Here is a 22636-nt window from a genome sequence, read left to right on the forward strand (position 1 = left end):
AAGTTAAACAAATGTTATGTCTAGTTCACACGTGGGTTAGAAAAGGCTCAGAACAGAGGAACTGAGGAGGAACACACTTTACCAGATCAGTTTGATGAAATAGAAATAGTGAAAATTGGCTTCAGCCTATGGATTATTCTCCTGATAAGAAAAAATATATGAAAGTGTAGATTTTGTATAAAACACCAAAAGTCAAATCATAGCCCCAACAGTACTGATTTTATCAGCAAAAGAAAGGTACACATAATCAGATGAAGAGGGTTTTTTATTATTAGATTCTTCCTATTACAAATTTAAGTGCTGTGAATTCTTTTTTTAATCTTGTACAGTTAATATTTTGTTTCAGAAAACAGGAAGGAGGAATGGAAAAGTCAGATTTAACATTGTAGAACCAAGGATTCTCAAAGCAAAGGACTACTATAATGTGCATGATGAATGACAAAAATATTTTCTGCAATGTTTTGAACAAATTCTCATAACATGTAATTAAATTACTTTTAACATACAGGATCATCACAATCTGAGAAGTAATGGAATTATATTACTAACTTCTAAGATAACATACTGTCTATAAAGGGGAGGGTGAGTGACTTGTCCTCAAACCCACTGTAAGGATTTGTATTTTTATCATGGTGTGTTGAAAAATTACTGTTTTCAATGTTCTGTGCCTAAACAACCTGCTTTAAAATAATAGGTGACACATCTGAAAGATCATTAGTTCATAAATTCTTTATGCAAGATCAAGATCTCTTTTTAAGTAACATATGTATTTTGAGGTGAGTTGATACATATTTTATAGAAATAACTCTGATCATCTTGACCACAAGTCATGCAGAGCACACCACAGGACTGTCCTGAATTAGTTCTGATTCAAATCAGGGAAAAAGTTATCTGATTAAAAAAGTAATCCAATGTTATTTGGATTGCTATTAGAAATATGACAGTTTTGGAGAGGAGAAAGTTACCTTTAACTAACTAGTTCCAATACTATCAGTATGTTAACTGTATTTCTTTTTTGGTTTAGACAAAAAAGTTTTATCTCAAATTTCAGCAGATTTGAGAAGCTCATAAATGTAGTTACCTTTGAATTTTTAGCAACAGGTTTTGGGAGATTATGTTTATTAGCCTTCTTTTTGGTCTTTCATGAACAAAGCTACAAAGAGTCATCATTTTTCCATGTATCAAGGCACAATTGTGTGACTATACAGAACTTAGCCTTCAAAAGTAGATATAAATGTGCAAAAGACAGGTAAAGATGAGGCCCTGGAGTGTGTGCTTTCTGTTCCTGGGGGATTTATTGCATATAAATAGCTGAGTTGAACAGAAAAAATTATTGCCATATGGTTTATTGGTTAACTCTTCACAGTTTCATATATTTTAAGGCTAGAAGTTCCATTAGATCACCTAGTTTGACCTCCTATATCACAGGAATTCTACCCACTTATTCCACATTGGGGTCAATAACTTATTTCATTAAACCTATATTTCAGAAGGGCATTTATCTGGATTTAAAGATGTGAACAGTTCAGTACTTTCCATATTAATCTTTTGCAATTTTTACTATTAATGACTACTATTATTTCAACACATATCCTTTTCCGTAATTTCTTTTTAGTTGAAAGTAATCTTTTTTCAACGTCAATCCACTGCTTTCTGTTATGTCCTTCCTCACTAAAACAGAGACACATTTAATACTTTATATTTTCTCTCCTTTAAGGTATTTACAAATAGTTATTAATTTACTTCTAAACCTTCTTTTTGTGCTTTATCAGAATCTGACTGTAAGATTTTTTTTTCTAATATTCATCTAATTCTATTAACCTTTTCCCACCCTCACTCTACATTCTAGTAGGTGTTTCTTACAGATATATTGGAGAAGCATAGCACATTAGAAACAAATAAGTTGTCAAGAGTAAAAAAGTATTACTCTGTAAAAAAATTATGATTACTTGAAAAATTAATGCTGGAAGATCTTGGTAACAGAGGAACAAACTGAAAGAAAAAAACACAAAACACTGCTTGTGGGATTTCAAATGTTTATTATCTTGGTTAAAGATAAGTAAATTCTGCTGAGGTAACAGCAGTGTGCCAAGGAATTTTCTGGTACGTCAAGGGGAGTTTTGAGCAATTGCTCAAAGAAATGAAGAAAGGTATATTACAGCGTTCTAGCAAGATGTTACAAAGCATGGAAGAATTTTTGGCAGTTAGAGGAAGAGAAGCCTGTGAAGCAAGCCCATGTATTTATCCTTCCTTTCTTTTCACTAGTGTAGCTGAGGTTGTATAGACTTTCAAATAGTTTAAATAATAAATCTAGTTCACATATGTATATCAGACACTGAACTCTGCAAGGTGTGATTCCTTTTAGACAAATTAACTGTTCAGATTCCAGATAACTCCATATTAATTTTACTTATCCTATTACAAAATGACATCAAAAGGCTCAGAAACTCAGAATATGTATTTGAATAGCCTCACATCGTTGTTTAAAAGAATTTCTTATGTATAGGAATGACCTCTAATATCATCTTTCTATAAGCTCTCAGCCAAGGTCAAAACATCGAATAAAATATTAAGAATATTTCTGCCTTTAACTCATTGCCTACTACAGTATCACTGCATTCTGATTTCTTACAGAGGACTTCAGAGTGATTGACTTTATGTATGTATGTATGTATGTATGTATTTGACTTTCTTGAATTGATTATCTGACAAGCTAACAAGGAAGAATCATGCTTTGACATCCTTTCATTTAGGATGTATATACCCAGAAATTACTAATTTTATATTTAGAATATTGCTAGTTTTGTAGTTTTGACAAAGCAGAGCTACATGCATTTTTCTGGCTGTATTCTTGAGCTATGGACCAGAAAAGCAATCTTTTATAGAACCTTTCAGTTTTCTTTATTAGGTCCTGGTTTCAAAGACATACCTTGAACTGAAGATGACTCACTATCAGATATAAGTGAAAATATTTCACCATGAATGAAGTTAGATTTCTCTCCTGTTTTCATCCTTGAAGCATAGAATGAGTTGTGGATTTTTAAACTTCTTACACATATTCATTTAAACTACTCCTGTGACAATATATATTTATGGTGAGATTTTTTAGTTAGTCATTGGTTAGATAGAAAAAGGTGTTGTTTTGGGTTAAAAAAAAAATAAAATTACAAAGTAATGAAAGAGAGAGCATTTCCTGCGACAAACTTAAAATCCTTGTAGATATTTGGTTCTGTGTATGTGCAAAGATTCAAAGTTCATCTTAATGTCAACTCTGCCTATTTTTACCTGTAGGATGATAAAGAAAAAAAAAATCTTTTTGGATTGTAACTACCTAATTAGCCATGTTTTTTAAAAAAAGACAGTAGACCCATTCACTATTGCTTAGGAATATTTCCTTTCTTTGGTCTAATTTACTTTGACATCCAGGTAAGTCAGTGTCAAACTATGAAAGTCAAGTTTAAAAAAAAAAAATGTATCCTGACATGTGGACAGTAGGTTAGTTGTAGCTAAAGGGTCTTGCTTGTCCATTACCATTTTGTAGCTTGCCTTCTAAATATACAAAGTTGTCTTACCAAATTTGTTTCTAATGCTTGTGTCACAGTGAATGTTCAGAGGTGATACTTTGACGGAATTCTATAATTGGAAATAACTTTAAAATGCCATGCTATTTTTTTTTCTTAACTCTTAGACCTATAAAAATATGGAGCCAATTAAAATTCGTATATTAAGTACAGGATTTTCAAAATCTTTTAGGAGTAGTCTAGCAGCTTTTAGTGAAATCGCTGGCAAAGCTGGTGATCACTTTCAGTTGAAGATGTTATTAACACTCACAATTTTAACATAAGGTTCATGATATTGGTTTTGTTAATGTTGCAGCAGTAACACAACGTTGACTTCTATTAAAAATAGACTGTGCCAGATTATCTGATTTTTTTTCATTGTCAGCTGATGTTTTTGTCTAGAAAATCTCCCTGAACTTCATTAAAAGTCTCTGAGGAGTGTCACAAAACAAAAAAGTGGATAAACTGGAGGGGGGGAAAAAAAAAAAGAGATAAAGGCTATGCAAAACCAGGAATAATTAGTGTGCTGGGAATTTATTACTGAAGCTCTGCATGTATGGGTACTGAGGCAATACTTAATATTTTAGGTAAGGGATGAGATAGACAATATCGATATCTTGACATTTTCAGAGAACATGGAATTCGATATGGTATTGTTCGAGATGATAGAAAAGGATTCTGATGTCATACAGAAAATGGAAATTACTTTAAATTGGAGAAGTGACATGCTAGGTCACAATATAGACTTCAAGATTGTGTTCTGAGGGCTTGATGGAATTCCATTCCTCAATAAACTCTAAGAAAGACCTTGTTTATTTGGAAACAGAACAAATGCTGGCTGTTTTACTTTTCAAAAGGTTATTGTGAATAAAAAACCCCCATAAATTGGAAGAAGTTTATGAAAAAGACATATGAAGCCAAGCAAGGCTCTGGATTAGGCTTTAAGAGAAGAAATGGGGGGGGGGGGGGGGGAAGAACAAATAAAAGAACAAAACAAAGTCACTTTGTAAGCAAGACTTATTTCCAAGGCAGTAGCAGTGAGATTGCAGAAAAGGGCACCGAGGTGACATCCAGCAGACCCCATAGCCCGGCCCCAGGATGGTGCACCTCAAGCTATAACCGCTGCAGTGGCTTGCTCAACCTTCCTCCTGGACAGCAGTCTTACCCATGGGACAGTGAAGTTGTGTAATTTGTAAAACTGCATATATCAGCACATATCTTGTGCATCTGTGATTAAAGAGGTTTGGTATCTAAGTCCATTTAGTCTCTGCACTGTCATTTTGGTTTTAAACTGTGATACGCTGTTTCTTACAATAAAAAAATACTGTCTGAATAAGTCTATTCCAGTTCTGTTTTCCAACATTGTGCAACTCTTTGCTTTTAGTTTGTTCATGTGGTTGCAGAGAGCAGCTTAAAAACCTTGACCTTAGAATACCAACACACGGTAAATATGCATTTTTTGCTTGTTTTAACTTGTATCTTTCACTGTGTGTCATAATAGTCTCTTATACTATTATATTTCATTCAATTCCTCCTAACTAATATTAGATTGTAAGAAGTTTTTGGCAACTGGTCTTTTAGTCTATTAAATGTTCCTATTGCACTCTTTAGTATTGCAAAATATATCTGTAAGTTGCTTCATCTTATTTTTTGAAATATGATTTTGAAAGTGCTAGAGCAAGAAAGAAGTTTTATATATCTACAAAACAGTTTATAGTACTGTAATGTGTTTATGTCCATATCTTGAGTCTTGACTTGCTTACTGTTCCTGGACCCTCTCCAAATTCTCTGCATGGGTCTTTTAATTTGCATCCATCATCCACAGAGGAACAGTGACAAGACAGAGAAGACGTCTGTGTTTAAGAATGCCAGTTTTCTAGACTTCTGTTTTGAGAATGCTTATAACAGTGTAATTTCAAACTGTTGGTATACAAGAATATGGTAGTGAGAATTGAAATTCCAAAATCGGTATTAATAGTTTACAGGAGATGACACAAGATGGACTATGGAATTGAAAAATAGCAACCAAAGCAACACAAGTGTTCTGTTACTACCAACTTAAGCAAATTAGAGGGCTTATCATTTGGGAAGAGGTGAAGAACTGTTTTAATACACATACTGATAATATGATAACCTTAAACAAGTGCTATATATACTTGAATTTTAATTTGATCAAAGCATTTTTAGAAAGTTTTAATTTATTTTTTTTTCCCCATCTTTATTCTGAGCTGAGAAGGAAGAAATATCTACAAAAGTTACAAGAGCATATTTTAAAGTTCCTTGAAGGAAGATGTGGAGCAAGCTGTTGATTAGCTGAACAGAAAATAGGGTCTGGTCAAAGAGAAAATCCCTCTGGGACAGAAGGTCTAAAAGGGTAGACTGATTGTTGACAACAGAAAGTGGAGAGCTTGGAAGGATGACAAATAGGTATATTTAATCTGGGAAGGTAAGAGCAGAGAAAAAGGGGAATTTCATTTTGGAGGCTTTTAAGTGCACAAAGAATGAGTGAGATACAGGACAAATGATTATTGGTTTTGGTAGCGGTAATATGAAAAATGACATGAAAAATGAAGGCTAGGGACAAAAAAAAAAAAAAAAACCAAAACACCACACAGACAGAAAAATCCTATCTGAAGTACAGTAGATGAGATTTGATTTTATTGGGTTCCAAGGCAAGAAGGGAGGACAATGTTTTACGCATCACTTCCCCAAGGCCTCACTCCCAGACAATGCAAAGCCTTAACATGTGTTTTAAATGTGCAGTTTATGGATACAAGGTCGTCTTCTGTAAGGCAAGGATAATTGTGCTATTACTGGCTCCCTGATTTGTTTATGTTTATAGAGCATAGGGGTTTCTTTATTACAAGTGGGATTAAATTAACTGTATTCCATAATTTTTATTACAAATAGAGGTACTTTGACCAGAATATTTTTATCAGAGTTAGCAGAAATTTCATGTGTATTTGGAAGAGTGAATACTTAGTCCAAATTATTTTTCTTGAAAAACACTTCCAAGGTTCTGTAGACTTTGTGTGTGGAGTGAGCATGTGGGTGTGTGGCTGCCTCAGAGGAACATATAATTTCATATTCTAACAATCAATCATTTGCTTCTCATGCAGAACAGGCTGAACAGAGCAGAGGATTCATTTTAAAGTTACAGACAACAATGAGAAGTAACAGTCTCATTTTATTTTATATTTTGTCAAAGCTTATCAAGATAAAGGATTAAAACTTTTTAAAGCCAGACAAAGTTGGTTGTTTCCTGTTGAGAGAAGGTTACTGTTCAGATTGTTTTAACCCTTAGGGATTGTAAAAGTCTTTATAAACCCGAAAGTCTAAACTCTGGCTGATTATTAAATTCATACTTTCTAGGTCCTTGTATAGAAACGAGTTTGTACAGGGACTACTAACTTTAAAACTAGCATAGACAAATGAAAAGGGAAATACAGGGCAAACAGGCAAGTAAACATCATTAATCTTTAACTAATATTTCTTGTGAGCCAAGGATTAAATTGAACTAAGAAATGTAAGAAATATTATTTCCAGAAGATGGCACTCTTATACTGTGTATTTTTGAGCATAAGTTTAGTCACTATTCATGACTGTATGTGCGCTTCCCTTTTTGTCTAAACTATTTCATTATTTATCTGTATACAAAAGGTAGGGTAAAATGTAAAATATAGTCATCCTCATGCAGCCTTTACTCCAAGAGACGTTGTTTATTTTGCCAGCAAGAAGCATCAGTAATCAAAATGAATCATGGTCTTTAACTAAAAATTATATTGGGACCCAAACCAATGTTTTTTGGTTTGGGGTTGTTTTAGTTTTGGTTTTGGTTTCAGGTTTTTCTCTTTTTAAAAAAAGAAGCTCTTACTCCCACTCCTAAACTGATAGGTGTATTATTTCTCTCTTGGAGGTGACGCATAAAAGTAGAGAAAAATATTGACTATTGGAATGATACAGCAGCATTTGCAGCATCTTTGAACAGTTAAAAATGAAGTAGCATAGAGGCAAGATGGTTATAACTATGCAATAAATGACAACTCTGAGTGTGATGAACTATGAATAGAAGTTTCATTCCTTCTTCACTAATACAAATTTGATCTCTCAGTTCAGATATCTTTAAACAACTATATTTTCAGTCATGATAAATTTTCTATTGTATTTTCCAGTGTGATAGGTATTTTCAGAAATAAAAGAATTGCATAACTCTATTCTTTTATCTTTACCTGAAAGATCTATAGTCATTTTTCCAGAGTCTATGATGTCAGGCAAACTTCTTACGGTGTTTAGTCTACAGCTAGTTTTTTTCTTTATATGTTAGATTCTATGATGTTATAACCAAGGTGCTGAAAAGAACATAAAATAAAGATCTTAGTGCTATGCATAAGGAGTCAGACATTGATCACAGCAATTCATACAAAGCCAGCAAAAAGACACAATTTTCCAACTATGTATTATTTAAGTAGATTAGGCAATAGATTTAAAGACACATACTTGTCTAGTTAATTAATGTATTCCTGTGTAAATTAGGAATAGTTTTGTAAAAAATATTTAACAAAAATCTGCCACAAAGCAGACCTGTATGAATTGAATAGGAAGCCATCTAGCTGAATAACATCTGTCCCTGCAGTATACTTTAGATCTGTTAGATAGTTTGTGACGTAATCTTGCAAAAGAACCAATTAATGCTATGTGACTGTAGCTCAATAATACTTTTCTACGTTTTTGGACATTGCAAGCTATTTAGCTGTATAAATGGTTTTTTGAGGTGTTTACATAGTAATTATTTGTGCAGAATCCCTGCTGCTTTTCTTTTGCCGTTGCTGTTGAGCTCACGTTCATAGGGACACTTACCTGTGTTCAGTTAAAACTTTCTGGGCTGGAAATATGGTTGTGGAACACAGATCTCATCAGTGTTTGTCAGACCATGTTTTTGGGGGTAGAATTGTAATAGATCAGGCTCCTATGGTACTACTTCATTATTTTTATTTCCAAAAGAGTCCAGGAGACCAAACCTTAAAAAAAAGAGGGAAATATGTAAGCATAAAATTCTACAAATTTTGCTGTTGCTGGAAGTAATGGGGTCCAGTGAAGAGTGTAATACTTTGAGACCTGGGAAACCCTCAGAGTTGTGTTCTGTAGGATTCATGAATAGATCTTGCCATGTTCAGCATGGCAACGAACAACGAAAGCATATTGCAGACACGCACCTCCCCCCGCAAGAGGTGGATGTGAGCTGATTCAGGCTTGGAAACTACGTAGCCGTGTCATTTTTGTTGTGTTAGTACAAATGTAATTATAAATGCTGTTGGAACCACATAGATAATTGCACAGGAGACTGTGCTATTTTACATGACTCACTGGTTTAGACAGCACTTATTCTGGGATGTGTGCATATTTCTGCTTGTTCAGTAAAAACAGTTTTATGAAGCTACACAATTCACGTCACTACTCTGAATCTCTTTTAAATCTCCCTATACAAAGATCATAAATGCAATAAGTTCAAGGTTAACAACATCACAGAGAATTTTAAGGCCTGCAGGGAAAAGGAAGAAGGATCCAGTATATTCGGTCTGAAGTAAGAAGAGTAATCTTAACTTCTCTTTTGCTGGTTTAGATCTAATTTAAATTTATAGATACAATTTGAATCTCATACTAAGTTGCATTCTGGTTTATGCTGATTTAAGCTTTGAAATATGATAAATATTTCCTAATTTCTATTATAACAACAGTAGATATTACTAATTTTATAAAAATATATAGCTTTTCTTGACCTATTATTTTATTTTATTTTATTTTATTTATTATTTCCATTGCCAGTGAATTCTACAATGAAATTCTATACTTCATTTTTTAAATTGCCATGGCTGAACTTTAGTTTACACCAATTACAGCTGAAGTCTTTCATCCTGGATAACCTGTGCTATGGATTTTTACTGTACTTTCTGTGTTTCAAATAGTGAATAAAACTTTTTTTCTATAACTCAAAATGCAAACTTAAGACATTTTTATATGTACAGAACCTTTACATTTTTATGAATATTTTTCATATATATTAAGATATATAGCCATATAAAGACTCCATATATGAACTTAAAATATCATAGATTTATAAAATTTATATAGGTTTAAAATATAAAACCACCACATATTTTTATATAAAATGCAATCTTTTACATACATAATATGCACGTTTCCATACATATCACTGTAGCAAAAATACAAATTTCTATGCCAAAATTGCATTTAAAAAAAAAATTAAAGCTTCAGCTGAGAATATCTCAGCTGAAAATTGTAGATGAAACTAGACTAAAAATCTTGGAAATTTTCCCTAATCTTATCATTGATGACATGCATGGCCATTCAGAGTAAAATGGATTTGCTTGTATCATTTTAAGCATTGCGATTGTTATGGATCGAAACTCCTTTAAGTGGAATGTGGTATGGCATATCCTGTGTGAATCCCCCCTTTACGGATCCATGTAGTCTTAGGAAGCAGAAACATATCCTAAATCAGCTTTGCTTTAAATGGAAGGGATGGTCACACTCCTCCTTTTGTAGCAGTTAATTTAGTTCCTGTCTTCATGAAAGGCACCCATCTGTGAATCCTACATGGGTCACAGTTACCTAAGTGATATGGGCGCTAAAGAAGCAGAGGGAAGTAGAATACAACGATTACTGTCTCTGTGTTGTTTAATGTTAACCAGCTCCCTGTTGATCATACAGACTATTGTACATCATAATATAACTAACTTTCTTTTTGCATGGTAAGTCAGGCAATGCAGCAGTGAACATCCTGAAATCTAATGTTTCTGTCAGAGAATGGGAATTTCAGTGTGAAATATTAATTTCACTTTTAATTAAATCCAAAATCAAACCCAACACTCGTTCATTGTGTATAGTTCATTTTCTCCCTAAAGACTAAATGCCAGCTTTACTTTCATGTTTTTTTTACTGCAGATCAGTTACTACATCCACATACAAAAGAGGATTATTAATTTATTCTTTCAATCTTTCTTTTGTAAACCAATATAGTCCATCATATCTTGTAATTCATATATCCTTCTCTTCTTCAATTACTTGGTGGAATGTTTGGGGTAATTCCAGAACAATTTTGCTTGGTATAATTCTAAATCCTTCATACTCAGAAACATCAAACCATTAGAATAAATCAGACAACAGATTATATCAGTTCTACCAGTACTGTAGGGCAATACTTTGTAAAGCATTTAAATGACTTCAAAATGGAAGTTGGAATAATTTTGGAGTACCTCAAGGCTAACAAATAAAAGTCATCTTTGTAAATTCATCTTAGGTCCCTGTTGTTAATTAGAAAATAAATAAGTGTCCAGAGTCAAAATATTAAGTCTCCACACTTAATTTTTATACATTTGGCAATGAAAGGAAGGAGTCTAAAATAAATACATATGATCCATATGCATTTCATGCAGGTGAATGTTATACTTTGAAAGGCTAAGTATATAATTTGGCCCACACCTGTTATTTTGGGGTTACAGGAAGGTGCCTTTGGAAATGTTCATTCCCAGACCTGGAATACTCTCCTAAAAACTGCTTCTGAGCACCTTCTAAAAAAACAAAAACAAAAACAAAAACAAAAACCAAAAGAAGGATTTTCTTCTTAAAAAGGGGGGAACAAAAGAAAAAAGGAAGATACAACAAACTACAAAATGTTAGGCAAGAGGGATAATGGAAAAACATCTAATAAAATATTCTACTGATTAGAGAACTCATCAATGAAAGGAAAATCATGTGTTATTTCTTCCTCTATCTGGATTCCTCTGCTGCTCAAGGGAGACATTTTAAACACCACTGCACAAGATATTCCAGGTGAAAATATCTGACACCCTTCTTGGTGGTGTGTGACTATGCAGAAATCAATTCAGGAAACTGCGAGCTAAGACATCTGTTCATTATTACCTTACTCTCTTTACTCCATTTGCTGCTTCATCTCCTTGGTGCATTTTTACTGGTATCTAGATTGGGAACTATTTAGAGCAGAAGCTTGCTTTTTGATTACTTGTCTTTACAGTGCCCAGCACAATAGAGCTCTGATCTTTGATTGAGGTACACATAAAAGAAAAATCAGAACTAGATAATGGACCTGTAAAATAAGCCTCCTGGACTGGCATTCTCTAAAATTACCCAGCTCCACTGAAATCAGTGGGTGTAATTGTAGTTAATGTCCTAAGCATAAGTAGGGGTGCCAAGATCTTTCCTTAACTTGTTAGGAGGGGGGTAATTTTCAGGAAAATGTAATTAGTCTCTTAGCCCGATGACAGCTGTAGTCAAGGATTTAGAACCATTTTCCCTATCAAGCACCAGAACTAGTGTCTGATAGCATTGTTTTTCACATTTTGAATGAAACAAAGAATTGGACATTATGCTTTTTGACATATAATCTTTGTTCAGCATTCTGTCATGAGTAACTGCTTATCAGTTTATCAACTTTAATTATAATGTTTTGTAAACAATAAGTACACTGAAAAACAATTTGAAGCAAACAGTATGGGGTTTTTTTAGTAGAAAGCCCTGAAATGGTTTTTATGTGATTTCTTTCAATAAAAAAAAAATTAATACTAATATTGTTACTCTGATATGATGCTCTGAAAATACAATGTAAACATTTATTCAATAATTCTCAGAATACCTCTCTGAAGCACTGAAGTGTTAGGATAATTGATTTACAGACGAATAAGCTGAACACAAGTGAAATGACTGATCTAAATTCACATACTGAGTGAGGGGCAAAACTAAGAATAAAGCAATGGATGTCTGAAAAAAATTGGATTACTTCCTGAGGCTCATTGCCATGGGACAGTACTCATTCCATTTAAATCATATGGGGACACTGACAGTTGAGATGCATATTCTTTTTTTTTTCTCCATATAACACTGTTGTGGGGGGGGAAGCTATTTTTGCTGACCCTTAAACTTGCATCATATCAGTTTAATTTAGTAAGGAGAACAAATGTGAATGTATTTCAAGTATGATCAAGTATACAAGTAATGGCAGCTGAAGTATTTCAATTATACTTGCAATTATCAAGGAACGGCAACAATATTTTTGTGTCAAAGATTCTTTGGCACTTGCTTCCTTGCTTCTTACTGCCACGACAAATTTTTCTAGATGTCAATGCAGTCCTACCACAGACCACACTACAATGTCAAATCTTCTGTTAATCAGCATGTGAAGATGCCAAAGGTATTAGTATGCTATCAGGACAAAATGAGATGATGTCAGTAAGACCTGACATTATCGTGTCAAAACAAATGGAAATTACATGTAAGTTACTTCTCTGCTAATAAGGAAAAACATTCAAGATATTGACAGTTATAGTTTGGTTTTGGTGGGGGTTTATTTCTAAAATGGGATATTAAAAGAACTAGTAAGTGAAGTAGTCTATTTGGAAAACATCAAGGATGTAAATGTCTTAGAAGTTTGGAATATGTTAAGTCAGAAAAAGTAAGACTACTTGCAATTTGCATCCCATGAAAAGGGACAAATAATCTTTTGGAGAACTGTACCAGACGTAAGCAGATGGATAACTACTCTAAAAAGTTAGCAAGAATAAGCAGTAACCCTACCAAGAATGGAAAGAGTACTGATCAGGTTAGACAGATGTGTCCAGTCAGGGATAAAGGAAGAATTACAAAACAGCATGAGTTGAACTTTGTGAGGAAGTTATTAACAATAATCAGAGTTCTTCAGTCATGTAAACTCATTTAAAACAAACAAACAAAAAAGTGAGATTATTATAGAGGAAATATCATACTTAGATTAATGGTTATGTAGATGCAGAGCAAAATAAATGAATACTTATCCTCAGCTTTCAAAACAATGATGTTTCTGAGCACCGGGGCAGGGAAAAGAAAATAAAATGTAGGTATGCAAATATGAATCACTGGAACTGACACAGATGAGCTCCCTGTGTTCAAATTCTGGGACCACGTTGACGGAACTAGCACATGCATTTGCAAGTTTGACAGTATCTTTTAAAATTGACGGTGATTTGTGGTTAGATAGCAACAGTGTCCTCTGTTGCTTTGTAATTTTGTGTCATGGAACCTTTTTCATAAGGACGATACTACTTCTTGACAAGGTCATTTAGTACAAAGTCCACGGAAAATAGTGCTAACTTTAGATTGCTTAGGGCCTTTCATTCAGTTAAGTTTTGAACATCTCAAAAGAAATTCCACTGTCTCCCTGCGAAATGTGTTCCAGTGCTTAGCTACTCTTATTGTGAAGATTTTTTTTCCATATATGAGTTGTAATTTCCCTTTGTACAATTTGTGATAACTGCTTCTTGACCTGTTGTTGTGCACATCTGAGAACAGTCCAACCTCATCTTCACAATAATCTGAAGACTGAAATTAGATTCCTCTCTCTCTCTCCTTAGCTTTTTCCCCACTCACCAAGGCTAAAAAAATCCAAGCTCCCCAGCCTTGTCTCATATGCCAGGGACTATAGGTCCGAAACATTTTGTAGCCCTCCTTTGATCTTGTTCCAATTTGTCTATATCTCTGTTGTACTGAGAGAGACCCTAAACCAGTCACATTATTCTCAATGCATTTTCACAAGTGCCTAGTAGAGGGGAATAATCACTTCCCTCACCCTGATCATGTTTTTACTAATGCACTCAATATGTGATTAGTTTTCATTGCTGCAAGGATGTACTGATGACTGATGTTCAGTTTGTTGTCCACCAGGATCTCTTTATACCTTTTTGTAAAGCTGGTGTTTTACTAGTTAGTCCCCAGCCTGTCCTACTGCACAGAGTTTTTGGTGATTACACTGGGACTTTGCATTTGTGTTTGCTGAGTTTTGTGACATTCCTGACAGCCCATTTCTCTAGTATATTGAGATATCTCTAAACGGCAGCCCTGGCCTCCAGCACATTAACTGTCCGTCCCCCTCCAAGTTTGAAAATCATTCATGAATTTGATGAAAGTATTCTATCCTCTTACATAGACTACTGAATATATTAAACAAAATGTTAAGCCCAGAGGAATATCCCTCATAACTAGCTGCCTACTAGACTTCAAAATGTTGACCACCACCTTTTAAGTCCAGCAGTCCAGCCAGCTCTTCCCCCTGTTTGCAGTGCATCCATTCAGTGCATATCTCCCCAGTTTAGCTGCAAGGATGATGTAGGAAACCAATCCAAAAACCTTCCTAAATTTAGGTGAACAACATCCATTGGTATTCTCTTTTTACAACCAGCCATTTCGTCTTAAATAACAATCAGGGTAGTCAGGCACAATTTGGCCTTGGTAAATATCCAAAGCTGGCTGTTCTCGATCACCGTCTTGTCCATAGGATGTGCAGAAACAATTTCCATGAGGACATTCTTCATAATCTTCCACAGGACTGAGGTGGGTCTGACTGCACATTAGTTCCCTTGTACTCCTTCCTCGTTTTTTTGAAAATGAGAGAACCTTCTGTCCCAGTCAATGGAATTTGAAGTCAATGAACTTCCCCCAATTTCCATAAACTTTCAAAGATGGTGGAGAATGTTTTCATGATGACACCAAGCAGGTTCTTCAACACCTTTAGGTACACTGTGTCCAGTTTTATGGACATTTTTATTTGCAATTCATTAAATAGTCTATAACTCTTTCCTTTTTCTGCTTTTGAGTAGTATCTTTTTCTCTCTAGGAAGGCATAAACATGTGGAAGGCCTAGGGACAAACTTTGTCAACAAAGACTGGGGGAAAGGGGGCATTTAACACCTCAGCCTTTTCGATGTCTCTTGTCATTCACTTACCCTCTCCATTCAGCAAAGGGCTCGCATTTTCCTTGGTCTTTTTTTTGCTGCTGCGGTATCAATAGAAGTTAGCTTTGTTGTTGTATTCCTCACTAGTTTAAACTTCAGTCAGATGCTGGACCTTCTAATTCCATCCTTGCATATCTGAGAAATGCTTCTGTATTCCTCTCAGATGTCCTGTCCCTGCTACCACCTTCCTTACACTTCTCTTTTGCCTTTGAGCTCCATCAGGTCATTCAGCCAACTCCACTGCCTGCTCCATTCCCTCAACATCACTGAGTACCATTCTTGTGCTTTGAGGAGCTTCAACCCCTTCAAAAATCCTTTAAAATATATAGCCAGAGCTGCTTGTGTTTATAGGTTTATGTGCCCTACCCACACATTATGGTTAGACCAGTAACCAAGAATGTAGGAAACTCTTTCTGCATGTTGCCACAGGAAAGAAGTAAGTGTGTTTGAGAGATTACATTTTTAGCCTAATTCATATGTACATCTCTTAAGTGTGAGAAACAAAATGTTTCAGTTATGGAGCCTAGAAACGTCTTTCCTTCCATCTATTTCCCCACCCTTTAACTCCTAAATCATAGTAATCTAATTGGTACTCCTCATGGTCATTCACATTTTCCTGCTACCCTTCTGTTAAAAAAGAAATAATTTTCTGTACATTAGCACAGATTAAGAGAATTATTGGTTTTCTGCTACTCTAAATTATCTGTAGATGAAAAGTCTTTTGTGGAAGATACAAGTTTGAATCTGCTTTGGAAGAGACAATAATTTTATTTTTGTTTGCTTCATTTTGCTCGGTTGTATATTACCCATCAGAATGTATGAAAGTCAAGGGAAAATAAGTAGGGACCAGTTTTTATTCTTCCTGTTGGAGATAATCAAGTTATAGGATAAAGGTAAAAGTAAACAATTTTTTATGGTCTGATAGTTCAGGCATTTCTTTCAGATGTACAGCTGTGTACTTATTTTGTGGACTGAGTCGATCCCTGTTTGTGTTGACTTTTGTTGTTGTTGAACTCGCATAAAGCTATTCACAGTAAGAAAACAATGCATTAAAAAATTAAAAAAAAAATACAATGATTAAATTAACTTTAGTCCACTTACTTAAAATTAGAATGCAAGCGGAACACAGTTCTCTTACTTTTTTCCATGTCTTTATGAATAGTTGACATCATTGTATTAGGAACTGGTAGTCTCAGGTGTACAAAAGCTCGGTAATAAACTTTTGCTACAGCACATCAGAACAGGCGGATGGGCAATTCTTTACATAAGTAAGAAGGTTTACAGTTTTATATCATTTTTTGCTGAAAGTCTTCTTATGGTAGTGCTTATCAGTCCTAATGTGTCTTCTTCAATTTGACCAGTTCTCCAGAAAGACACCTAGCTTTGTATTTGTAGCCCTCAGTGAGTTTAAGGTCTCTAGGCCCTCGCAGAATACTGACCTTAGTATTGCCAGACCTCCAGATGCACTCTTACTAAAATTCTCTGTGAGCAAAATTAGTGTAGTGGTGCAGCAGGAGACTGAGATAATGGCATAACTATGTTTTCACATAGTAACTGTGCACCCAATGTGCTTGCTTCATGCCTTTCAAATATGCTAGTTTTCATGGTATCTTACATACCACAGCAAATATTGTATAAAAAAAGACCACCAAGCAGATCAGGCGTGCATTGTGTTCAGCTTTGTGATATGTCAAGTGTAGCCTCATGCCTCAATTTTAAGTTACAGCTGTTTTATAAACCCAACCTTATTGTGAATAAGAATGTTGAAACCTTTTGGTCCTCTTTGAATTCCTTCCTTAATATCAGAAAAAATGAAGTGTAGTAACAAAAGATTTATTTTGTTGGCATGGGATGAATATGACAGCATATGCAACTATTTTACTCATTCTGCTGCATTAAAATACAATATTCTGATCACATTTCAGTTCCTGGCTGAGACCAAAATGGTTAAGATGTAAATATTTTTCACAGGTTTTCTCACACACTTGTATACTCAGCACAGTTTTTATGTATGGACATTTGATTATTTACCAGAGTCACTAAGGGTGGGAATTAGCTCTGTATCTTGACTGAGTTGCTAAGTAGATCAACTTATTAATAACAAAGATAAGACTGAAGATGTCCTTTTCATATGGATTCAAGGCGTCCCAGACAAGAAATAAATACAGCTACATTAACACCCAGAAACTCATTTCTAGATGAGGAGGTCCATGAACTCAAAATTGTTAGTTGCGAGTAGACTTGGAAGAAACATTTTTATGTTTGTCCTCATTTTATACTCTTTTTCCTTGGCATCTGTTTTTGAATTCTATTAGAGACAAGACACAGTGGGCTGGATGGACCTTAGATCCAAATTGGTAAGCCCCTTATGTTATGTTCCTAGCTGGAAGCTGGAAAATGGAAATGGACTTCTAGCTTTAACTTCTGTTATGGAAATGATTACATTTAAAACAAAAAAAAACATTTCTTACGTTGAAGAGTGGATTGACCCTCCTGAATGTTCTCTGATGTGTACTTCCTTAATCATTTCCAACAACAAATTTTTAATCTGGGCAAAGTAAACTGTTTCTGTGTTGTATTTCAAGGACCCAAAGGCATATTAGTGAGGTTTTGGCATAGCTGCCTTGGAGACAGGGCAAATTAAACAGCTGTCTACTTTGCTTGGTCTCTCGGAGGACCCTTCTGTTGTGCAGTTGCTCAGGGTCGAAGAACAACAGTTACCAATCGCTATCACAGTGGTGCTCCAGCAGCAATATCACACCAACTGAGACTCCTTGATTCTCATCCATAAGCTGATTCATCAACTGGGGAGCCAAGGAGTGATCAGCAGAACTTGCTCACACTTTAACAGTCCCATATGGCCAGTGCAGAAGTCTAATGGAGAGTTGAGACTGACAGTAGACTATCGTGACCTGAATGAGGTCACGCTACCGATGAATGTTGCTGTGCCAAACACACTGGAACTTTAATACAATTTGGAGTCAAAGGCAGCCAAGTGGTATGCCACATTTGATATCATGAAAGCATTTTTCTCAATCCCTTTGGCAGCAGAGTGCAGGCCACAATTTGCTTTCACTTGGAGGGCCATCTAGTACACCTGGAATCAACTACCCCCAGGGTGGAAACACAGCCCCACCATTTGCCAACCCGCAGACTGTGAGCATGGGCTGCGCCAGATACATCAGCTATGAGCTCCAGATGCATCATGCAACAATCCAACATCACACAGCATCTCCCCTGCCCTGAGAGACTGTTAATGACAGATGGAGCCCAAGTCATGGACTAAACGAACTCAACAGACATTTTAGAGGGATGGTCCATAGACTAAGGGAATGATATCTGAGTGTACATATCAAAAGACAGGAAAGTGATGGTGATTAATTGGAATGTATTGGGAAGTATAGGACCTTGGCATAGGACGTGGACGGTATGGAATAAGGAGTGAACACTGTCCTGGTTTCAGCTGAGATAGAGTTAATTTTCTAGTAGCTGGTATAGTGTTGTATTTTGGATTTAGTATAAGAATAATGTTGATAACACACTGATGGTTTTAGTTGTTGCTAGGTAGTTGTGTCTACACTGAGTCAAGGATTTAGTGTGAGCAATTGCATTTGTGCATCACTTGTTTTATATATATTATTATTATTAAATTATTTTAATAACTATTATTATTATTATTCTCTTCCTTTGTTATCCTATTAAATTGTCTTTATCTCAACCCACGAGTATTTTTTCCATTCTCCACCCTATCCCCTTGTGGTGGGAAGGGTAAGCAAGCAGCTGCGTGGCACTTAGTTACTGGCTGGAGTTAAACCATGACAACCATCTTTGTTGCTCTTTGGACATGCTCCAGACACTCTTCCCCAAGTCTGTAGCACTGCATGGGGTTGTTGTGAGCCAAGTGCAGAACCCGGCACTGAGCCTTGTTGAACCTGATACAGCTGGCCTTAGCCCATCAATCCAGCCTGTCCAAATCCCTCTGTAGAGCCTTCCTATCCTCAAGCAGATCAATACTCCCTCACAATTTGATGTCATCTGCAAACTTACTGGGGGTGCACTTGATCCCCTCATCCAGATGATTGACAAAGATCTTAAACAGAACTGGCCCCAGTACTGAGCCCTGGGGAACACCACTTGTGACCAGCTGCTGACTGGATTGAACTCCATTCACCACAACTCTTTGGGCCAGGCCATCCAGCCAGGTTTTTACCCAGTGAAGAGTACATCTGTCCAAGTCATGAGCAGCCAGTTTCTCCAGGAGAATGCTGTGGGAAATGGTGTCAAAGGCTTTACTAAAGTCCAGGTCCACAATGTCCACAACCATTCCCTCATCCACTAAGTGGGTCACCTTGTCCTAGAAGGAGATCAGGTTAGTCAAGCAGGACCTGCCTTTCATAAACCCATGCTGACTGGGCCTGATCACCTGGTTGTCCTGTACATGCCATGTGATGGCACTGAAGATGATCTGCTTCATAACCTTCCCCAGCATCAAGGCCAGATGGAGATGGACAGGCCTGTAGTTCCCCAGATCCTCCTTCCAGCCCTTCTTGTGGGCATCACATTGGCTAAATTCCAGTCAACTGGGACCTCCCCGCTTAGCCAGGACTGCTGATAAATGATGGAAAGTGGCTTGGTGAGCACTTCTGCCAGCTTTAGCTTCCACAATGTCATTTGGTCTTGAAACATGACAAGGAGAAATAAAGAGCTCCCACAGATCCTCTCTATGCAAAAAAAAAAAAAAAAAAAAAAAAAATTATTGATCAAGGGAGCAGACTATAGACTATAGATATTAAGTAACAACGTGGAATGGACAGGAGGGGAAATCTAGCAGTACCAGCTCCAGCAGGGCTGGTTTTTTACATAATATCAGGCTGAAAAACATCCATGTGTCTTTCCTGTATGCTATTTCCATAAAGATTTTATATATATCCATTGCATCACTGGTCAAAGCAAAAAAGTCTTTATCAGGCTACAAATGATTGGAACAAGCTTTATAAAAATTGTCTGTCCCCAAAGTATCACCAAATTATAACCACCTTCTAGTTCTAAAATGAATGTCACTAGCAATTAAGGCAAATCAAGCTGCTTTTGCCTTACTTCACCAAATGTTTATGTCTGGTTTTAGTGGTGCTATATGCAAACTAAACAGTAGTAGAAACTCTAATATACCATACAAAAAATTACAGCTGAACATGTGGGAGGGAAGTAAAACTGTGTGAAACTAAAATGCTTTCTGTGCATGTTTCATAATATTAACCAACTCCCTCTTCCCAAAAACCAACCAACCAAAACCAACCAACCAACCAAAAACACATGGTCTTGGTGAACACTTTACTTCACAAATTGCAGCTAATTTCTTTTTCTGTACAAAGGAACATGATCTAATCCCATAGATCTCATTTAGATAAAACTCTATTTAAACAGTTGATCTTTCTGCGTATTGATTATTTGTGAACACTTTAACATCTATCTTAGTCAAATGAAATAGAAGGTAGTTTGCAAGACTGGGTATTTGCATCTTATTCAACCTTCCAGATCTATTGGTTAATATATGGTTACTTCAAGAACTTCCTGATTATCTTACTCCTCATGGATATATTAGAAACATGAACTGTGTGTATACCTTTTGGGGGCATTGAACTCAGTTTGCAGGCAATAAACAATGAAGAACTGTGGAAGGGGTATTCTTTGGTGCACAAAATTACCCTATTACTTTGGTATTGAGCTACATGTGCTTTCGCTAACTGCATACATATTCAGTGCTTTGGTAACATAAAGACATTTGCCAATACCTAGTTCCTGAGAGGGAAGGAATGAGGCTCATTTGATATCTGCTGGATAACAGCAGCTTGGGCAGGGCAGGTCCGCATTTTAAAGAGAAAACAATTTCACAGATTCATATTTCTAGTTGATCTCTGTTGCACTTATTTATGTATTTATTTATTTTTATTACAGATTACAGTGGTGGTTGGATATTTTAATTCATTTTATTGATTTTGAAGATGTCTGGGGGAAAACAGGAAGGGTAAGAAAGAGAAGTTGAAGTGTGGGATTTCTGTAGGCTTCATCCTGTACACTGGCAACAGCATCATTCTGAAACAAAGTAATTCCTTCAGAATTATGAGATGGTTTCTGTCCTCTAGAAAGTCCACAAAATAAAGTCACAGCAGCTATGGGACACTCCCTGTAGCATAACCATCTTTCATTTTTCTTATGCTAGTCAAATTCTCTGTATAAGCAAGTGTGTCCTTGTTTTCTAGACCATGTTTTCATTTCAGTTTTTAGTTTTTCTGGTTACTTAAAAAACATTGAAAACATGAAGACACTGCAGCTAAGACATTTGCAGAATATGAAATAGCTTTGGAGAAATGTTATTGTCCCATCCACTTCAGTGAACTCTGCTCTGATACCTAGCGGGAAGAACAAACAAACAAAAAACCAAAGAAACAATCAAACAAAACCCCCACATTGTAACTCACATCAAAGGACCTGAAAAAGAAGGATAAAAAGGATAATGTATATATCTGTGCTTGTGGTGAGTGTGCTAGCTCACTTTAGCATTGCATTTGGAATCAGTTACATCACTTCAGCCGAGAAGGACCCAGAGCTATGGGATCCATTAGCTGGTCTATCCAGGGAAACCAAACTGAAAAAATCTTCTTGAGGTGTACCAACTTATTTACCAAACATGAGCCTGCTCAGCTCCTAAGCCACGCAACAAAGCTCATCGTGGACAAACAAAGCTCATACAAAATCATAACCTGATGTGTCGTACCTTAGGGGTGGAACATATTTTACAGTTGAAGATTATTGCTTTCCTGAGTCTCCCCTGAATAGCATGAATAAGTGAGATGATACAATATCAGAAAAGGTTGCATAAGTGTTGAATTTCCTTTACTATGCTTACCCCAACACTGCAGTACTTTTTTTTTTTTTAAAGTTTGCTTTAGACTCACTCGGTGTGAGAAATTTCAGTGCTGCTTTGTTTTCAAAAAAGTATGGAAAGGTATGAGAGAAGGAAGGTGGGTACTGAAAATCAGTCCTGTATACACAGAAAAAAAATTGTATATGTTTAACAGCCTCTTCAGCTAATGCAAAGCAACATTTTAAATTTTACATAGTTCCCAGGAGAAGGGCTAAGACATTCAAAAAGGAGTTAATTTAGCAACCCTTTTGTGTTTCAGCCTTTCCTGAGTGACACTAAAACTGTTTATTCAACATTCTTAATATGGGAAAAAAAATCTCATCTAAATAAAGTTAATAGTTTAATATACAACA

The sequence above is a fragment of the Grus americana genome, chromosome 1, assembly GCF_028858705.1.
Source record: "Grus americana isolate bGruAme1 chromosome 1, bGruAme1.mat, whole genome shotgun sequence".
NCBI classification, from domain to species: domain Eukaryota; kingdom Metazoa; phylum Chordata; class Aves; order Gruiformes; family Gruidae; genus Grus; species Grus americana.